This window comes from Euleptes europaea, chromosome 6 (genome assembly GCF_029931775.1).
Source record: "Euleptes europaea isolate rEulEur1 chromosome 6, rEulEur1.hap1, whole genome shotgun sequence".
NCBI lineage: Eukaryota > Metazoa > Chordata > Lepidosauria > Squamata > Sphaerodactylidae > Euleptes > Euleptes europaea.
In genome coordinates this window covers 33,824,377-33,846,709 of record NC_079317.1, presented here as the reverse complement: position 1 = coordinate 33,846,709, position 22,333 = coordinate 33,824,377, and the positions used below count along the sequence as shown (strand labels likewise).

General features: G+C 45.1%; 1 protein-coding gene across 1 annotated transcript in view; it reads left to right on the top strand.

Annotated features, from left to right (window-relative positions):
• LOC130479078 (metallothionein) overlaps positions 1-22,333 on the top strand; it is a 118,900-nt gene that overhangs the window by 30,668 nt on the left and 65,899 nt on the right. The gene's annotated exons all lie outside the window — the stretch shown is intronic.

Below are 22,333 nucleotides of genomic sequence, written 5' to 3'. Positions count from 1 at the left end.
TCCACTCCAGGCTATTTTATTATCATTGTTGTCTGCTGACATTCACAAGCCACTTGATCAGTTAGTATTGTAAGGAGATTTTGCTTTGTCTTTAAAATGCATTTTTTAAATATACCATTGGTGGTATATTCATTTATCTGCCATAATTTTCAGAGAGCTGACTACATTGCTCTCCTGCAAAATAGCAGACAGCAGGGCCATAACTGGGGTGGGGGGAGAGGAGGGCAGCTGCCACCCCTGTGGCATGCAGAGAGAGCGGCAGAACTGCCTCTCCTGTAGACGCCTCTGTGCCCCCTAGTGCCGGCCCTGAGCGCTGTAGCACTTTAAAGAATAACAAGTACATTGTGGCGTAACCTTTTGAGATCCAGAGCCTTCCTCTGCAGCTGAATAAATGCATTGGCTTGGATTCTCTGACGTTGTTCCCTTTGTGCTTCTCCCAGGCTGCCACGAAGGCTTTCCTCGGTCACACAGCACTCACTTCCTCTGCCACTAGCACTTCCATGCATAGAAGGGCTCCTTGAGAAACACTGAACTTGCACATGCGGAAGTCCCAATAAGCAGAGGAAGCAAGCGCTGCAACAGAGGAAAGTTTCAGCAGCAGCTGGAGGAAAATGTGAGGCAACAATTCCATAGGAAGCCAAACCAATGGTGTTTAAGCTGCTACTAGATCCCCACACAAGTGTCACTCAGAGAATCATTGTTTGCAAGTGATGAACTTACTTGGGACTAAGACCCACGGCTATTCCGTGACATTTATTTCTCAGTAAACATGCATATGATTGGGTTGGAAAAGTGTTTTCAAAACTATTAACAAGACCTTCATACACCCAGACTGGTTGCTGATAACCAGGAGTTTCTAGGAATGAGATAACACATGGGTTTGGAGCATTTGTTTTATTTATGTAAAATATGCATGCCAGCCTGCACATATGTGCACAGCATAGAAGAATTAAGCACCAAGAACCCGTTTTAAAGCAGCATGGAACAGTTCTATAACCAGGCAAAAATGAGAAGTGAAATAGTCCAGAAAAAAGTCAGCATATAAATATAGCCCCAATTACCCAAAAAAGGCTGCCTGAAGTTATGCTGTTTTACGGCACCCTCCAAAAACCAATAGAAAAGGTGCACTTCTAATTTCCTCCAGTAGTCTGTTCCAGAGTGCCATTCAGATGAGGACTGTACAATCCTGTGTGATCATACAGCGAGAAAGGAATGTTGGCAGGAGTGCGAGCTGGCGCATGGGTTTCATATCAGGAGAGATGGTGCAGCTCCTGATAATTACAGTCTATGCTCTCTGCTTTTAAGCTACCAATAGAATGTGTCACATCTGATATCTTTTGATGGGGAAAATGTATTGCACCTCCTTCAAGAACAATGTAATTTCATGGGGTGTAAATCTTATTCCAGGGTCCTGTCATGCTCAGCAAAGCACTCTTTGAGGGTAAGGGAATATTTTTATCACAGACATTTTTGGCCTCTTGCCCTGTCTGGGGCTGGCTCCCACGCCCAACTTAGCCCCTCTCCCACTGGGCAAGCCCCAAACATTCCAGTGCCCTGAAGGCCCTTACCTAGAGAGGGAGGCAGCAGGGAACCCAGGAACAGTGGCCAGCCCTGCAGGGCAGGCAGTGACAGGCCCCAACTAGGTAGTGACCTCCACCCTGCTAGAAAGGAAACTGGAGACCTGGACAGCAGAGCTGTGGCCTGTAAGGGTGAAGGCTGTCAGTTGGGAAGGACCAGGGTAAGAAGAAGATGGAAGAGAGAGGCTGAGCTTGATACCTTTAAAGCCCAGGAGTGAGAGCAAAGGACAGACATCCCTGAGAATGGGTATCCACCCTCCTTTTATCTAAGAGACGACCTGAATGTTCTAGCAGCCCATTCCTAGTGGGAGCAAAAAAGTTAAAACCTGATATTAAAATTTTTAAAAAATATAAAAATCCAAATTAAAAAGTATTCTTATAAAATTTACAACATCGATATTTGAAAGACTATGAACATCCCAGGCATGTAAGATACTATTTCTAATGGGCCTTATCCTCTACGTTTGAGGCTGATGAAGCTATGCTATGGTGAAAGCGCTACGAGTATCCGGAATAGCGTTTCCTCCTTTTTTCTTTGACTTTGCCATAGAGCACCTTTAGAGCAACTTCTGCCATCATAGACGCTAGGTTATTAACCACAGTCTTCCATTTGGACTCTCGTTCCTTCATCTTTCTTTGGAGATAGCTATTATGCTATAGCACTGTTGTTTGTCAATTTTGACTTTTGTGTGTGTGTGTGTGTGTGTGTGTGTGTGTATATATATATATATCTTTTGAATATATTTGTATATTATATGTAATCACTTGTATTGTCTTTGTTGCACTTAGTTCATAAATTTGTTGCATAGAATACATTGTTTGTTATATAATGCGTCTTTACTGTTTTTTTTCTACAATTGTTGGTTAACAGTATAGTGAGTTGTTTTCTACAACCTCCAGGTAGTAGCTTGAGATCTCCTGCTATTACAACCCATCTCCAACTGATAGCGATCAGTTCCCCTGGAAAAAATGGCCCATTTGACAATTGGACTCTATGGCATTGAAGCCCCTCCCCAAACTCCGCCCTCCTCAGGCTCCACCCCAAAAACCTCCCACTGGCTGTGAAGAAGAACCTGGCAACCCTAACTAGACCGTCTGAATCCCCTCTCCTGCCCATTTTGAGGCTGGCAGGGAGGCTGACCCAAACCCATCCAGGATGGCAGAAGGTGGGCAAGCCGGTACAGCACATATCCTTTCTGACTGATCAGGAAGAACCCTCATCCTAATAATACTATTTCCCAGAAAAATATGGAATTGCCTGCAAACACTGTAGTTACTACTGCCTGGGCTTCCTTCTTTAATCTGCTGCATTTCCCTTTGTGCGATCTCTTTCTTTATGGTTTTAATCCTGACTCCTGCTCAGTGCTTCTTCTGAGAATTCAAGTGAATGCCAATATTTATTTATTTATCTCTACAAATTTGTCCAAGGTGGTTTCCAACCAACCAACCACACACACACACACACACACACACACACACACACACACACACACACACACTATATACAATAAAACAACACAGACAGGTGAATATCTAAATATATTCTATATAAAACATGCCAGATTGATCAACAAGAAGAGTTGGTTTTTATAACCCGATTTTCTCTACCTTTATAAGGAGGCTCAAACCAGCTTACAATTGCCATCCCTTCCTCTCCCCACAACAGGCACCTTGTGAGGTAGGTGGGGCTGAGAGAGTTCAGAGAGAACTGTGACTGACCCAAGGTCACCCAGCAGGCTGCATGTGTGCAAGTGGGGAAACCAACCAGGTTCTCCAGATTAGAGTTCACCACTCCTGACCACTACACCATGCTGGCTCTGACTCACTGGCAGCATTAAAAAAAAACACACACAAAAATCTTTTTCAAAACCATCAGCAAAAGATTCCTTTAAGGCAAGATCTTTTTAAAAAGTCTTAATCTTTAAAAAAAAAAAAAAAAGCAGAGGAATACCAACCCCCAAATTAGCAGTGTACAAAGATCTGGGTAAATAAGAACACTTTGACCTGGTATTGTTGCATGTTACCGACCAATGTTTAGTTAAACTGAATGGTAAAGGTAAAGGTAAAGGTCCCCTGTGCAAGCACCGGGTCATTCCTGACCCATGGGGTGACGTCACATCCTGATGTTTCCAAGGCAGACTTTGTTTGCACTTCCCCAGTCATCTTCCCTTTACCCCCAGCAAGCTGGGTATTCATTTGACCGACCTCGGAAGGATGGAAGGCTGAGTCAACCTTGAGCCGGCTACCTGAAACCAACTTCCGTCGGGATCGAACTCAGGTCGTGAGCAGAGCTTTTTACTGCAGCACTGCACCTTAACACTCTGCGCCACGGGGCTCATTAAACTGAATGACCCATTTCTAAATGGGCTTAATTTTTGATCATGCCCCCCATGTAAAAACCCCACTAGGGACTCTTTTTTTGAGGCAACCAAGTATGACAATGGGAAAGGATGCTGGCAGATGGACACTTTACCCACACAGATATCTCTGCACGCTCTGGGGTGAAGCAGGTAGTTCATTGTTTGCTATTTCATTCAAACATGGAAATTGCTTTGTGATTTCTGTTTGTGTTGCCAGGGGGTGAGTATTTACTATAGCAATGGACATTGTAAACTGCTGAACTACAAATAAAACATAGCTGTTCTTTCTGTATCATTCCATGCATGTGGCATTGTAAACACTACCTGATGGCTGACAGGTCTTAGCTTTTAAAAACAAAACCAAGTTTCTGTCCCTCATGGTTATAAATATTTGTTAGCAGGCCTTGCAAAAGACGCTAGTGTTCAAGGGATGAAGGATATTTTCAAAGATCACACTTAGACCTCTAGGGATGTCTGTGCAGGATTACCGTGATTGTCCGGTCATAATTCCACCTGTGAGAGAGCTCCTGTTCTCTCATTCCATTTGCCAGCATACATAAGGCATTATATATGTAGTGAGACTATCCACATTGGTGGTAGTTTTACATCTATGTTCAGGGCTCATATCTTTAGGAATCAAGGAGTCCTTGATGTCCCTAACGAGCTTCTTTTTCCTGATAGGCCTTTAAAAATGTAGCAGGAACCAATGCACCATGAATGCATTTTTGTACAGAGAGAAGCCTGCTGAATTTATGCTTGTTGCAAAGCTTTCAAAAGCCCAAAAAACCCTGGTGGTGGCAAGTGCCATCAAGTCACAGATGACTTTCAGCAACCCCATGCCGGTTGCAAAGCAAGGGATGATGATCAGAGTGGTTTGCCATTGCCTGCCTCTGCGTAGCAACCCTGGTATTCCTTGGTGGTCTCCCATTCAAATACTAACCAGAGCCAACCCTGCTCAGCTTGTGCGAGCTGGTGAGATCAGGCTAGCCTGGCCCATTCAGATCAGAGCACAAAAAAAACCCTGCGGGGGCGGGGAAGCTAGCAACTTTAATTACTAGCGACAATGCACAGAGATAAATCAAAGAAGCACACGCATGGTGAGTCTTGTGTTACTTGTAGATCAAGTTGTAGCAGTCGAGGCACTGGTCGAAGTGGATCATACCTGAGAGTGTGCCACTTTTTACAAGAAACCAAGGGTTCCTACCCATTGTCATCTGCATGCTATTAAGCTGTTATACCAGGAGTGGCCATAGAGGGGGAGAATTGCATCAGAAATGGCATGTGCATACAAGGATTCCTCCCCATACCAGACAGGCAGCAGGTCTTTCACAATGTAAGAGGGGCCATCTTATTTTGCAGGAGTGACTTCTTCCAATCCAGGCTTGAACCTTGAGACAGAATATGAGCCTCCCTCCAATCTGTGTCCTATAACATGTCTGACTGTGTCTTTCCTCCCCATTTATCTTGATTGATGGCAGGTGACAGGATCAAATTTCCTCCCTTTTGCACAATGGTTTTTTTTTTTGGGGGGGGGGGCTTCCTCCAGTGACTTGGACATTGCAGTTTTAATTTCCAAAAAAGCTAGACATTTCCCCCCTCCTTTGTATTACTTATTAGATTAAAACAGATTGTAAGATTGTTTTATTTCACTTTTCTAATTCAGTTTTATTGTGTGATTTGTTGTGTGTGTCTTAGTGCTCTTTCTTGCATTGTTTTCAAATTCTGTAAACTGCCTTGACACTCAATGAGAAAGGAGGACTGACTGTAAATGAAATAAGTAAGTAAGTAATGGGCCTGTGTGGTTTTGTGCCTCTTCTCTTTCACCAACTGCCCGGTCTGCTGTGTCTCTAGACTGAGGGAGCTTTGCCAGTTGATTAATGTTTGCTTTGACTTCATTGCATTTGGGAATGTCCAGTCTTGTTCTCTGACTTGTTGAGGTTCTCCTAAGCAGGAAGGCTGAGTTCTAATGAGAGCTTTGCTTTATGCAAACCTTTATAATTCACTGCATGTACCAACAAGAGCATATGTATTCAAACCACATTAATTTGTCAAATTTAGAGACAGTTTTTTTTCCTGTTTAATAACATATACAAAGTGGTGTAGAACTTGATAAGAAGGAACACCCAGGAACACCCTGTGGCTCATGCAAAAGCCAATGCACAACTACGGCTGCTTTTATGTGGGGATTTTTCCTGCATGGAAAGCAGATAGAACATCCATAGGATCTACTGGCTCCTTCCAAGCATTATTAATGATGTCCCCAGGGCTTTATGTGGACTAAAAATAAACCTGTTTTAATATGTCTCATGTATAGAGCCCCGTGGCAAAGAGTGGTAAACTGCAGTACTGCAGCCAAAAGCTCTGCTCACAACCTGAGTTCGATCCCGACGAAAATCGGTTTCAGGTAGCCAGCTCAGCCTTCCATCCTTCTGAGGTTGGTAAAATGAGTACCCAGCTTGCTGGGGGTAAAGTGTAGACAACTGGGGAAGGCAATGGCAAATAGGGTTGCCAGTGACCTCTTCGCCACTGGCGGGAGGTTTTTTGGGGTGGAGTCTGAGGAGGGTGGTGTTTGGGGAGGAGAGAGACTTCAATTGCCAAAGCGGCCATTTTCTCCAGGTGAACTGATCTCTATCAGCTGGAGATCAATTGTAATAGCAGATCTCCAGCAAGTACCTGGAGGTTGGCAACCCTAACGGCAAACCACCCTGCAAACATAGTCTGCCTAATAAATGTCGTGATGTGACGTCACCCCATAGGTCAGTAATGACCCAGTGCTTGCACAGGGGACTTTACCTTTAACCGGTCTCAGAGAGGAATTTATGGACTGCCTGCAGGGCACTGTGAGGGTGTGGGATGTGGAGTTAAGCTCTGCTTCCATGTTGCTCCCTTTTAACTCTTTCGTGGGCTTTCCCCCCTTTCCCTGCCAAGCTGCACTACAGCATTACAGTATGTCTCAGCAGGGGAAAGGGGGATTCAGGGCCACAGGGGATCCTGGTGCAACAGCTATCGCACCTGCAGTTTTACACAACAGGAAAAGGGGGAGGAGTGGGTGGGGTGGGGGCAGCAGCAAGTGGTGCAGAAACTGGTGTGTGTAGATACCATTGTTACCCATTCCTGCTCTACTTGCCCTGGTTTTTGCACCCCCATGAGGATGAAGCCTAGGTCTACATCCCCAACCACATTGCAATACCCACCTGAATGCTACCAAGTGGCTAGGGGCCCCCTTGATGTTGGGAATGATCCGCCTTTGGGGGCCGCAGTAGTTTCATAGTATTTTGTGCCTGGATCAGAGCCAAGATGTTTTCTTACAGTGCATTCCTAAAGAGAGTTACTCCAGTCTAAACCCATTCATTATAATGGGCTTAGAATGGAGTAATATACAGAGAAGTGCTGAAAAAAGAGTGGCAATAAGATCTAGCAGAGCTATAAAGTGATTTTGAAACGCCAGAGTGATCCAAAATAACCACTGAGACTCCAGTGGGATCAATGCTAGCAGATGTGTGTTACCAGGAGGGGAAAGACCTACAAAATGTAAATCACAGTCACAACACATTTTATCATGCCTTGCTCCAAGGAACTCAGAACAACAGATATGGTTCTTCCCTGCCCATTTTATTCTCCCAACAATCTGTTGGAGAGGGGCTGGTGCATATCCCTTTAGGACCCACAGTTGGAAGGACAAGTCCTGACCATGCCATAGAGACCTTCCATGCCATAGAGACCAATTGCTAAAGCCGCCATGTTCTCCAGGTGAACTGATCTCAATTGGCTGGAGATCAGTTGTAATAGCAGGAGAACTGCTAATACCTGGAGTTTGGCAATCCTATGGAACAGTGTCGCTTTCCCCCCACCTCCTCCTGCTTCTTGTGCCTAGGATCAGCTCTACAGTGGTGACTGGCATTTGTGGCTCACCCTCCGGCTGGGTGAGTGAATAGATAGTGGTTTCTCTGTGCTCCAGATGGTCCCTTACCTTGATATGGCTGATCTGGACACCAGGATCTATGCCACAGTAACATCAAGACTAGACTACTGTAATGCACTGTACATTGGTCTCCCCTCAAAATTAACTTGGAAACTCCAGTTGGTGCAGAATGCTACAGCTCAGCCATTATCGGGAGCTAGGCATATTACTCTCGTTCTACAGTCACTTCCTTGGCTGCCAATCAGTTACCAGGCTCAATTTAAGGTATTGGCTACCACACACAAAGCCCTTCATGGTCCCTCATATCTGCGAGACCACCTCTCCCCCTGTGCTCCACCAGGACAGCTTTGCTCATTTGAACAAGATCTTCTGCAGGTGTGAATGGGCAAAATCAATAACTGCCTCTGCGGCCTTCTCTGTTGTGGCCCCCACCTTATGGAGTGGCCTGGCTGAGGAGGTCAGGAAGGCTCCCAGTCTCCTGGCTTTCCACAAACTGTGCACAACTGAATTATTCAACAGGGCTTTTCTACGCAGGCAATAGAGTCGCACTGCCCCAAATCGTTCATAAAATTACTTGGATCATTGATTAGGGGCTGTGGTCTATATTAGTGCGTACAGCTTGCTGTAAGTAGGATCTTACTATGTAATTGTGCATCATTTAAAGTGTTGTGTTAATGCACTTTAAATACATTGCTTCAGTTCTGTTTTTAGATTTCTGATTGGTTCCAGATTTCTACAACGCTAATGCTATTGTATTGTTTATTGAATGTCCCATACTTAGAGATGCCAGGTCCCTCTTTGTCACCAGGGAGAGGCTTTTGGGGTGGAGCCTGAGGAGGGTGGGGTTTGGGGAGGGACTTCAATGCCATAGAGTCCAATGGCCAAAGTGGCCATTTTCTCCAGGGGATCGGATCTCTATCGGCTGGAGATCAGTTGTAATAGTGGGAGATCGCCAGCTAGAGATCAGTTCACCTGGAGAAAATGGCTGCTGTGGCAATTGGACTCTATGACATTGAAGTCCCTCCCCTCTTCAAACCCCGCCCTCCTCAGGCTCCACCCCAAAAATCTCCTGGTATTCCCCAACCCAGAGCTGGCAACCCTAGGCAACAGCCATTATCTGCCTTCCCTGGGGCTATGAATGACTTCTGTATCCTGAGAGGAAGGGATGAGAAATGCCTAGGCCAGGAAGTTCATACTATTGACTCCTGAGAAGACAACAAATGGCCTGAAATTATTTCAGTTGTTTATCATTTTGTGTTTTCATATTTTAAAATGTAAATTAATATCAGTGTCTTCATAGAAAGAATATAAATACGCTAAATAAATAAACATGTTTAACTTGGTTTTGGGAATGAAGATAGCCGCATGCATATGTATTTAAAATATGTATACCCTCTGCTCAATAAAAATAATTTCTAGATGGCTGAAAATGTTCATTAGAAACAATAAAACGATTAGACTGTAAACTAAAACTCAGCAGTTTAAAAATCAATAAAAACAGCAACAAGATCATTAATAAAATAGCACTAAAGAGAGAGAAATAAATAATACAGAAAAGCAGCCATACTCTTAATTTTAAAACCAGCAATAAAAATTGTGAAGGCTTTGGCAGAAATAAGACACTCTAGTTTAAAACCACTAGTAAATTAATAATAGTGGGACCAAAAGAACAGAGAGGGTAAATAACCGAGCAAAAAGCTTGAGACTCCTACAAGGCAACAAATTTGGTGCTAAACCAAATGCAGAAGGCGACTGAAACTGTCATGTTCACTAGAATTAAAAGATTAAGGATTATCAGTAGGAATTCCTTTCCTCTTTTCAGGGCAGTTGAATAAATTGTTGGGGAGACAGTTGGTAGCAGCAGCAAACACAAGCTCTGTCAGAACTGAAGAATTCAGTGTTCCCTCGTGACAGACTTTGAAAAAAATTAATCCTGTGGAAGCCCATTACACATCCATTGATATTAAAATCCCTTTGGGGCATTTGTTTTTGGTGCTAGAAATGAAATATTCTTCATTTCAGATGTGTGGAATGAATCAAGGCATTAGAGTTTGCACATGCTTGGATCATGCTTCACATGTTCCACAGCTGAGTTCTGGCATTGACAAAAGGGACAGGGCCACAATCCACCCCAGAGTCAAGCACTTGTATAGGGTTGCCAACCTCCAGGTACTGGCAGGTACTACTGTGCCATATACAATGTCATTATAACAAAGAGATTTGAAGTTTGCTTATTGTTACTTTCATAAATATAAGTATCACAAGTAAGGTTGCCAGTTCCAGGTTGGGAAATACATGGAGATTTTTGGGGTGGAGCCTGAGGAGGGCGGGGTTTGGGGAAGGGAGGGACTTTAATGCCATAGAGTCCAATTGCCAAAGCAGCCATTTTCTCCAGGTGAAGTAATCTCTGTCGGCTGGAGATCACTTGTAACAGCGGGAGATCTCCAACTACTACCTGGAGGTTGGCAACCCTAATCACAAGGTGGGAGCACAGCGGCAAACACTTTAAGTCTTTAGATCTTTTGAGATCTCTCTTTAAATTTGAATTAAAAAGAAGTGATGTGTGTAGGGTTACCAGGTCCCTCTTCGCCACCAAAGGGAGGCTTATGAGCTGGAGCCTCAGGAGGGCGGGGTTTGGGGAGGGGAGGGACTTCAATGCCATAGAGTCCAATTGCCAAAGTGGCCATTTTCTCGAGGTGAACTGATCTCTATTGGCTGGAGATCAGTTGTAACAGCAGGAGATCTCCAGCTAGTACCTAGAGGTTGACAACCCTAATCATGGCTATGGATCTGTGCCCGGCTATGGATCTTTGCCTGCCCCCACCACTGCCATCCAGGCAGCAAAGCTGGTGTTAAGTGGAATGGGGGGACTGCTGCCACCACAGTGAAGCTAGGAGCCATGCCAGGCCTGGTAGTGGAGGCTGGGAGCCACTGGTCCCAGCACAGCTCTCGACTTCTGCCACTGAGCCCAGCCTGCACCTTGGATACTGGTAGGGTTGTCAGGTCCCTCTTAGCCACCGGCAGGAGGTTTTTGGGGCGGAGCCTGAGGAGGGTGGGGTTTGGGGAGGGGAGGGACATCAATGCCACAGAGTCCAATTGTCAAAGCGGCCATTTTCTCCAGGTGAAGTGATCTCTATTGGCTGGAGATCAGTTGTAATAGCAGGAGATCTCCAGCTACTACCTGGAGGTTGGCAACCCTTGATACTGGTATGGCTCCTGGCCGAGGCCACCAATCCCACCATGGCTCCTGGCTTGCATCCCCCCCATTATTTATGAAGGTTTCAGATTTTTATGCAAACTTGGGGGGTCTCCCATGTTTGGAAAAAAGTCTCCTTAGTGTCAAAGTGGTCCTGATGCATGTATTTAAGTATCCATAGATCGGGGCACACTACTATTAGAATATAAGATATGACACAATGTTACTGAAAAGGATTGGTGTAGCCATAAGGATTTGGGCAAAATAATTCCCAATGATGCAGCAAAAAACTGCTAGCAGCAGCTGTGGCAATCGTCCTAAAAGTCCCACCTCTCCTCCAGGGCTCTGAACCAATCCTTGTAGTTTAGGCCTCATGCAAATCCAAGTGATTGTCAGCCATAACTATTAGTCTTTAAGGTGCTACGGACTCAAATCTTGCACTTAGCAGGAGAAAATTATAGGATCCAACCCTAAATATTGCTATCACTATCTTCCTTCCAGGAAATTGTTTTGCCAGCAACACTGATAAAATGCCAGGTTGCTGTCAAAGGTACAAAAGTGGGGACATTAAAAAGTTGACTACTTTATTGGAAGCTAGAAGATCAGCTTTGCAAGAGCTGAACTACTTGACTGAGGTAGAGCTGCTTGCAGAAGCACAAATCCTTTGAAAGCTAATAATCTAAAGATAACTGACCTGACAAGCTTTGTAAGTATTATTAATTAGGAACAGCAGATTATACTGCAATATATGCATTGCACCAGAGAGGTTTGTTCACGACAAAACAAGAGGCCAGTTTTGCTGTTAAATGAAGTGAATAATTGCCATGGCAACACTGTTCTCTCTTTTGGCTCTCATATCATTTATTCTTGGCTGAGAAGGCAACAGAGTCACCTTCCATTTTGAAGGGAGTGGCTACTCCCTGACCTTTGTAGAGGAATATATGCTGTGTTTCATGCACTATATGAAATGAGGTGCTGCCTCAAAAGTTACAGCTTTGTAGGTCTCTTGTGTGTACCTGGTTAAAATATGTGTGGAGTGTGGCGAAAAATTTCTGAATGTATATTCTTTATTCACAGTGGTATTTTGAAGAATCTGGACTCCCCTCCCCTGAATGATATGGTAACTTTAGAGGTATAGAGACATTAATAGAAAAACAAAAGAGGAGTCAGATTTCCATGCAGTAGGGCAGAAACTCCACTTCTTCAGGGCTCCCTTTTGCGAGTGTTTTTTCAAGAGTTTCTCTACAAACATTAGGAAATAATTCTCCACTTTAAATTTTCCGATGAAGCTACTATTGGCTCTGCTGCAAAATTTGCATGCCGCCATGTTAGTACGATAACATGATGTCACAAATGGAGCCCATAGTGGCTCTGTGGGGCCATGTGACAAGGAAAAGACAGTATGGAGGGAATCGTTGTAGCCATTTCTGCCCATGTATCCTAATCTTGATGATAAAAAGGACACTTGTGAGTCTGGGAGACACCAAACTCTCTTGGAATGTTTGTTTCAAGTCCTTGTGTTGTTGCTCCGCAAACACACAGCCCTGAGATCAGGGGTGTCAAACTCATTTGCTACGAGGGCTGGATATGACATAAATTCCACTTTGTTGGGCCGGGCCATGTGTATCATAAAATTTAATGCCAGGTACCGGAGATAAAATTTTATAGAAGACACAGGCAAAGCCAATTAATGATATTTATTTTTTTACTTAAAATACAAACATGCTTAAAACAATAACACTCTTGCAGTATTTTCTTTTATTTAACAGTCTGATAATTGACACCTCGGGACTGGGGGGCGGGGGGCTGCCTTGGCTGGCTTGCGGGCTGGATCCAGCCCCCAGGCCTTATGCTTGACACCCATGCCTTAGATGCCCTTTAGAGAGACTCCTGGTTGCCTGTCTTACACGTGTTTGTTATGCAAAACCACTACTGACTACTTTGCATTCCCCTTTTCCAGGTGTGCTAGCTGAATCCTCACATAAGGCAGTTAGTGGAAAATGAAATACTCATAGAAATAGTTGGCTGTGCCCCCCCCCTATAAACTAGGCTCATAATCAGGACAAGTTAAGAAATGCTTATTGGGTTGGGTCCAACTAGCTTTTCTGCTGATGAGAAAGGGAGGGGTGGTCCCTTCTGACCCCTAAAAAGGCTACACTGTATATCCTGGCATCTAGGTGGACAAAAGCCATGTGGAGCAACAGCTGTAGTAAGGAGGGGGAATCAGGTAAGAGTGAGTGAAAAAGATGGCTGGATTCAACCCTTGCCCTGCCCCTATTCAGGGCAGTGGGATATACGGCCTTGTCGGTCTAGCCTCTGGTCTACTTCTATCAGAGCCAAACTAGACGAGACGGCATCCAACAGGTCTGACCTGTGGACATGGTTGCCAATTTAAAATAATGTAAAGAGGCTGTGGTGGCCTGATCATTAGGGTTGCCAACCTCCAGGTGGTGGCTGGAGAACTGCTATTACAACTGATCGCCAGGTGACAGAGATCAGTTCCCCTGGAGAAAATGGCTGCTTTGGCAATTGGACTCTATGGCATTGAAGTCCCTCCCCTCTCCCAACCCCACCTTCCTCAGGCTCCACCCCCCCCCAAATCTCCAGGTATTTCCCAACCCGGAGCTGGCAACCCTACTGATCATGATTGGGCTTGCAGTGCAGCGGGCTGAGGTACTATTGTCCCTCCCCCAGCGCCTTTTGAATTGTTGAAAAAGCTGCTATTTCAGCTGTTCAAAAGACACATGGGAGGGGAACAAGAGCGCCTCAGCCTTGATCACAGGTCAGACCCATGGACTCCAGTACGTCTACTTTGGCCTTCAGTTTTGTGATCTAAGTCTATACATAATTACTTGAAGTGAAGTCCTTTTGATTTCAAGGAAATTTTATCCTCAGGAAACATGCCTTGGATCCCAGCAACCACCACTCCCTAAACCCCAAAGAGAGGTTTAAAAAAAAATCCTTCACTCTTCCTAAGCGAGGAACTCTTACAAAGCTCATTAAACAACTCCTTACTTGGCTGTCCTCACACTGTGCTGACTGTATGTAAACAAGAAACATGACATGAGGAATGAGCCCAGTTTCTGGAGTCGCTACTTTATGCTGGATCTTCCATCATTCGAAAATCAATAGCCGTCTCCAGTTCTCATCACTTGGCTCTTCCCTGTGCCTCGTTATGGCTGTAATTTGCCACAGCAAACTGCACTCTCTGTTCCACCCCTGCACCCTAATCAACGGGGCTTTCTGTTAATGAGAGAGAAAAATATTTCTTATCCCTTTCTCAAGCATAGAACAAAAGACAGAAACAAATAGCCGCAAGACCAGAGGGGGAAACCAAAGTCTTAATACAGAGCATTCTAGTCTGCCAGTGTATATCAAGCAGAGGGCACATTTATCTCTGATGGCCAAATCGTTGTGCATAGATTTGGCTGCAGCCCTACACACCCCTTTTTCTAAATAAGCATACATACGATCAAGTTGTAAGGACAGAGTCCTATTCATTTCTTCCTGTGAATATATTTTTTGTGCTGCCAAGTCACAGCTGACTTATGGCAACCCTGTAGGTTTTTCAAGGCAAGAAATGCTCGAGGTGGTTTGCCGTTGCTCGCCTCCGCATCACAACTCTGGTATTCCTTGGAGGTTGTCCATCCAAATACTTACCAGGGCCGACCCTGCTTAGCTTCAGAGATCTGACGAGATCAGGCTAGCCTGGAGCTATCCAGGTCAGGGCTTCTTATGAATGAACCCCACTGAAATCAATGGAACTCATTCCCGTACTGAAAGGCCGCGATCATGCGCATGATTAATTAACTCAGGCTGTGAAAAATCTGTTTCCTCTTCACAAATCTGGTTTTCTTTTCATATGTGACACAGCAAAGGGTCTCCTGCCTGAGAAAGGGTGGGGCAAGCCACCTCCTCCCAGTTGGGCAACATTAAGCAAGCAGAAGCGAACATACGAACATAAGAATGGCCATGCTAGATCAGACCAAGTTCCATCAAGTCCATAGGGTTGCCAGGTCGCCCCTCTCCTCTGGCGGGAGGTTTTTGGGGCGGAGGTGAGGGAAAGATTGCACGTGCGGCCACACCAATGTGATTGCGTCACGTCCAGTTTACACTTGGAAGCGCCGCATCGCAAGGAGCCTTTTACCACTCAAACTGGGCCCTTTGCGATGCGGTGCTTCCTGGTGTAAACCGAAAGTGACGTGGCGCAGTGGGTAAGCGTGCATGCACGCATTGCCCGTCGACCCTCAGCTGGTCGGCAGGCAGCCAGGTGGATTGGCGGGGGTTTGCCCGCCACCACCTGGCATTTGGCAACCCTACAAGTCCAGCAGTCTGTTCACACAGCGGTCAACCAGGTGCCTTTAGGAAGCCCACAAACAAGACAACTGCAGCAGCATTTTCCTGCCTGTGTTCCACAACACCTAATATAATAGGCATGCTCCTCTGATTCTGGAGTGGGGAGGGAAGCAGGCCTGGATGGGAACTCTGTGCATTTCTTTGACTCACGCCATTCTAGGCTGTACCAGGCAACAATGAAAGTGATGGCTGTGTGAGTCTAATGAAAAGGGGAAGGATCAGGCAAGCACAAGCTGGCACCATGGCTAATCTGCTTTCTCCATTCACTTTCCCCCTCTCTATAGGCTTGCAAAGATTAAAAGGGGGGGGGAGCCGGCAACATCCTTGCATGTTCTGTTTTTTCATTTACGCAGCCAACCCTAGCCAGCAGCTAGCTGGAGAAAGCTGGGACTGCTGCTGCATGAGAGGAGCAAAATGACCAATGGATAGGGTTGCCAACCTCCAGGGGGTGGCTTGAGATCACCTGCTATTACAACTGATCTCCAGCCGATAAAATCAGTTCACCTGGAGAAAATGGCAGCTTTGGCAATTGGACTCTATGGCATTGAAGTCCCTCCCCTCCCCAAACCCCCCTTCCTCAGGCTCTGCCCCCAAAATCTCCAGGTATTTCCCAACCCTGAGCTGGCAACCCTACCAATGGAAGGGAGGTGCCTGAACATTACAGGAGCTATAAACTCCCATGCCACACTTTACTTAGTGAAGAGCCACATGTAGCTGCTGAAACATTGATGAATGCATGAATCTGCTTCATATTGAGTCAGACTGTTGATCCATCTAGGCCAGTACTGTCTAGACTAACGGACAAAAAAACCCTGAGGTCTCAGGCAAAGGTATTTTATATCACCTAATACATCTATACCTGGAGATGCTGGGGATTGAACTTGTGACCTGAGTCTCATGAGAAGTTACAGTAAGAAAGGTCTATGCTAGGGTTGCCAGTTCTGGGTTGGGAAATACCTGGAGATTTTGGGGTTGGATCCTGGGGTTTGGGGAGGGGATGGACATCAACAGGGTAGAATGCCATAGAGTCCACCCTCCAAAGCAGCCATTTTCTCCAGGGGAACTGACGTTAGTCACCTGGAGATCAATTGTAATAGTGGGAGATCATAGTGACACAGTATCATAGAGAGGTAAGGCCTACCGGACTTTATTAGGGTAGATCTGAGCATGCAGTTTGGGGCTTATTTTCATCTCTGTATGTATTCCCACTGGGGATGTGGAATGGTTTCGTACAGGGGTCGGCAAACGCATTAGTCAAAAGAGCCAAATATCAACAGTACAACGATTGAGATTTCTTTTGAGAGCCAAATTTATTAAACTTAAACTATATAGGTAGGTACACTGTTTATTAACTTAATAAACTTTAATTAAAGTTTTAAGTCTTAATTAAACTATAGGTACACTGAATAAAACTTGATATCATACTTAATAGTGATCTTATTTATTGATAAAAATTAATTGTAAGTCCCTGCCATTTCCCCCTCCCCGTCCGGAGTCCTCGTCTGGAGGCCTGGTCTACCGCCATAAAAGCCAATTGGTAGACCTGGCCTCTGAAGGGGGACTTTTCCCCCTACTCGGAGTCCCGGTCTACCGCCAAGAAAGCCAGTGGGTAGACATGGCCTCCCAATGGGACTCAGCCGGAGGCCAGGTCTACCAAAGGAAGCCCGCCCCGCCCAACAGCTGATAGGCGGGGGGGCCAGGAACCACCGAGCCGCCCACCCAGCAATCGCGCGGCTAGAGGGGAGGGGAGGCTTTAGCAAGGGAAAGGGAGACCCACTCTCTCTCTCTCAGGCGCGCCGGCTCCGCAGCCCGGCTGCCGGCGCGAGCGGGCACAAGAGCAGGGGCTCCGAACCAAGTTCGGAGAGCTGCACTCAACGGGCCAAAGAGCCGCATGCGGCTCTGGAGCCGCAGTTTTGAGACCCCTGGTTTAGTATAGCCTGATCTTGAAAGCTAAGTAGGGTTGGTACTTGAATGAGATACTACCAAGGAAGACTTTGCAGAGGAAGGCAATGGGAAACCATCTCTTACTTAATCACTTGCCTTGAAAAGCCTATGGGGTCGCCCTAAGTCGGTTGCTGGTTGACAGCACTTTACACACACACATGGATTCCCACTATGCAAGCATGCTGCATGGGTTTCCTATAGACCCGTTTTCAACAAGCCATCCCCAGCTACTGTGGCTTGGACCCTATGCTTAACTTTCACCCCTCTTGGTCTTCTGTGCAGGCATTCCTCCTGTGCTAGATCTTTTTGGCTTACTGAAAGACACAGATTTCCATGAGTGGAAACTCATAGCACTGGAGCAATATGCTCCTCCATGCAGGACCACTTACCACAATAGAAAAGAGCACTGTGCAAATGGAAGGAAGGCATCAGATCCAAGCCCATTCCAGTAAAAAACAGCTATGTCCAAATAAGAATTCATTGATTCAGTTAAGAGTAACGTAGTTGATAACATTTTGTAAGCAACCCTGTATATGTTTCAGATACAAAATGTGAGGTATAAGTATTTTAAATGAATAAATAGAACAAGTGATTGGGAATCAGATCCCATAGCAATTAGAGGTCCAGTATGGTGTAGCGGTCAGTGGACTAGGGATCTGGGAGGGCCAGGTTTGAATCCCCCCACACTGTGCCATGGAAGCTTGCTGAGTGACCTTGGACCAGTCACACACACTCAGTCTCTCCTACCACACAGGAGAGAAGAACAATGTGAGTCTACTTTGATTCACCACTGGGGTGAAAAGTAGAGTATAAATGAAGTGAATTTAAAAACACACACACATCTAGGAATTTTTTTTTTGCTCTTGAGGCAATAGAACAATTACATGCACCTGCCTTTCATGTCATGATTCAAAGTATTTGAATAGCTTGCTATTACTATACAGAATAGATCCAGGATGGCAAATATACAAGTCTCCCGTGGCTTTTTCCATCAAGAGGGAGGACCCTGCAGTGCTTACCCTAGTGAATGATAGGGAAACCTGTTTTTACAAGTCCTTCATATTCATTGTACGTGCTAATTTATTTACTCCGGCTCACCCTCATTCACCTGCTTTCCATTTGATTTTTCTCTCCCCCTTGTTTTTATCTTTAGATTGCGACACTGTAATTAATTAAATTTAATTCCTGTATAGTATCTAGCAATTTTAGGTGGTGTATAAACAAACAGATGCCTATATTCTAGTAAATGGATGCATCAATGTCTATCTAGCAAATTAATTTCTTTTGGCTATGAGTACAAAATAAAAAAAAAGAAATAAGACTAGGACAACAAAACTGATAAGCCAGTCACCTCGATGAGCAGGTTTTAAAATACACTCTGAGTGGATGATGTTTCTTAATCTCTTGGCAGAATTTAATAGATTCTCTTAGTTCCAAAGACAGACTTACTGCTAATTGGAAATATCCCCTACTTTTTTGCAAGAGGCAGAAACATATTTTGCACGAGGAAACGGGGGGCACACCATACACTGTAGCTTTTATATGTACAATACCAAGATTTGCCAAATTTACTGACCTTCCAAGCGACATATAATAATTATCAGAAGTTTAATACCTGCAAGACACTCATGTTTTTTTTGTGTGTGTGTGTTCTAACATTTAGACAATTTGCCATCGAGTTGCAACCAATTCATGGTGACCCCAACCATGGAGTGTTCAAGACCAGAGATGAGCAGAGGTAACTTCCATTGCTTTCCTCTACATAGCAACTCTAGGCTTTCTTGGTGGTCTCTCACCCAAGTTCTGATCATGGCCGACCCTACATCCTCCTGATCAAAATATTAGCAAAAACTCTAACGAAAATGCAATAATGCAAGCTCAGTTCTTGACCTTGTTCCTGACCCTATCGCAGAGAAGAGGGAAAGTGGCTTGCTCTTGCTTTTATAAGCTTCCACAAGAAGATCGATTGAACTTCAGAACTGCAGTCTCCCCTTCCCTACTATTGTCCCTCTTCTTTGGCTCACAAAACCTCCCATCCCCCATTCAGGCAACTTTATGTTCCTAAGGCTGCCAGCTGATGGACACTTCCTTGGGTGTACACCCCATTGCAATCCCAGCTGCACTACAGCATAGCAGCTCCTGGCCCATATATATAGGCAATAACCAAATTCACACCAGGGCACGGTATCATGAAAATATTTTGAAGACCCTGGCAAAGCTTCCTCAGAATCTGTTCAGTAGAACCCAGCCATTTAATTAAAGCAAGTAGCCACATAAAAGTGAGCAGATACCTGTTGCACCTGGAGGTAGAGGTGGATTATGAGCAGTAGGACTGAACACAGCCTGAAGAGAAAAAGTGAAGAGTTGCTCCAAGCAGCACGAACAATACTGCAAAATAACTAAGCAGGAGGAGGGGGGGTGGGGGAGAAAGCTCTCCAAGACAGATAGGGATCTTTAATTTAAAGCAGAGTAAGCTTATTCATGGGAAAAGAGCGGCAAAACACCCCAGGGACAGAGCACTGCACTCTGGCAATTAAAATTGCATTAAAAACCAGATAGGGAAGTCGGAATCCTAAAACAGATGGGCACAGAAGACTGTGTTGTCCTTATTTGTTTCAATATATTTACCTTTTGGGCAGTAGAGATAGTCGCTGATTAATTTTCTTTCTGGGTGCTTCGTCTACAACTTCATTGTTCCTGTTTGTAAAGTAATTCTCTTCAGTCTGCTCCTAAAGGAGGCTGGCTGCAAAGATTGTATTATGCAGGCAACAAAATGGCCTGACACTGATGGAGCAGGGCAGTTTCAGTATTCACAGACCAGGGAGAGAAAAGGACATCTTGAATAGAAAAATCACTAGACAATTCCTAATTATTTTGCCCTGGGAACTGAGGGTGTTTTAAAGAAAAAGCCCCATCCCACTCACAAAATGAACCCTCGGCACCAGTCAAGGGGTAATAAACCCATTGTGAGGCATGCAGCGGGTGTCTAGATGACACAGCATGACTCCAGGAGAGCGGCATTCAGGGTAAGCCAATGGCTTCCAGGCAGGGATGTACACGAAGGGGCTGCAAACAAAATGCCTTCGGAGACTCATTGCCAATTTCAGCCCAGGTGAAAGTTTGGTTTGTTATTAACGGTTCCTTTGTGTATCCCATGGGGTCTCCTATACAGGCCCCAGCCAGGCCCAGACCTGCTTGGCTTCAGTCAGGTTGCTCCATCATTATGCCTTCAGACCACGAGATGGATCTATTACAAAATCCACCATTTTATCAGCTTGTTCCTTCTGCTGGTGGCCTTCACTCCCACACCTCAAATTTAAAGATAGGATGTTTTGGAGGACATTGATTCATAGAGTCGCCATAAGTCAGAAGCGACTTGACGGCACTTAAAAAAACACACACAGATGGCCATCTGTCAGCAATGCTGATTCTATGACCTTAGGCACATCATGAGAGGGAGGGCATCTTGGCCATCTTCTGGCCATGGAGTAGGAGTCACTGTATGTGTGTGTGGGGGAGGTAGTTGTGAATTCCCTGCATTCTGCAGGGGGTTGAACTAGATGACCCTGGTGGTCCCTTCCAACTCTATGATTCTAAGTGGAAACAATCACAATTCTGGCTTAGTCACATATTCCTCCCAGTAGCATTGTTCCCCTCTGGATGAATAATAACCTTCCTACCCTGGGCTGTGACCAATGTGGGTGTGAAGGCTGCTGGGGGCAGGGGAACATCATATTGCCCCTCTATCTTAGCCCCTCAAGAATCATGAGATTGTTTACTGCTGCTGCTACTATGCTGTTTTTATTGAAAGGTGGGTGAAGTTACTGGGGGGGGGGCATGGTTACGTCATCTGACTCTCCTTTGGGTCCCCTGCAGGCCTGAGCCTTCTCCGCGGCCTCCAGGAGCGAGTCTTGCTGCTCCTCGAAGTCTCTTCCACCCTGTGCCTCAAGGAAGAGATTTCCCTATCAGCCTGTTTGCCCCATGATGATTCCCCCTCCCCCTCCCAATGTTTACAATGTATATAGATATATTCTGACTCAGTGTGGGAAGCTGAGGAAACGAAAAATTATTTGTTAGTATATGTCTGCATATGGTACATGAGTATGTTAAGTCCGGAAATGGCTGTTATGCCATAAGCTTGAACCAGGCAAGTCACGTACACCTCGTAGCAACAGCACAGGCCTATCCGGCCACCAGTAGCTAACTAATCATATTCTAGCCCACCTAAAATTTATGTGGAAGTTTGTAAAAAAGTGCCTTAACCAGTGCCTTTATATGTAATGTGTAAATGCCAGTAGGGGTCCTTGAGCCTTCTATTCTTGGACCCGTGCATGTTAAATACATTGTTTTTCTGTTTAAGGAATCTCTGGTTTGGGTGTGGTTGTTTCTAGGTTCAACCTTTAGGTTGCAAGCCTTAAAAGAAATTCCAGGACAGCCAATATGAATTCTCAACACATAAACTGTTTTATTTTACTTTTATGGGGAAATGGTCAAGTCAGACGGTCAGGGAGGTTTCAGGTTTAAACTTGGCAGGTGAAAAGGCAACAGGAATGAGGGAAACGTTGTATAACTATATACAATAGGTAGTTTGTCACAATAATGTAGCGGTTTTGTTCTACTGAAAGGTGTTAACTGTTGAGAGAGATCACTTGGCTGTCACTCTAGATAAACAGGCATAAGCTTACTTCACACACCATTTCTAAACTCTGTGGGGCAGGAACATACACACAGGTTCCAATTTTTCTTTGTTAACACTTGATAGGGACCACAGCTTTTCTCTGGAACTTTTTCCTTCAGGGAAGGACTACTGGTTTCACTTCCCTATCTCAGGATCCTCTTCGATCCTACACTATTTTCCTTCTCCCACTCTAGCTGCCAACATCTAACTGCCACTCTCCCAGGTCAACTGCAGAAATCTTTTTTTTTAACCCTCTGTCAATCAGGGTTCTCAGACAAATATAAGGCATCTGCAGTTAGC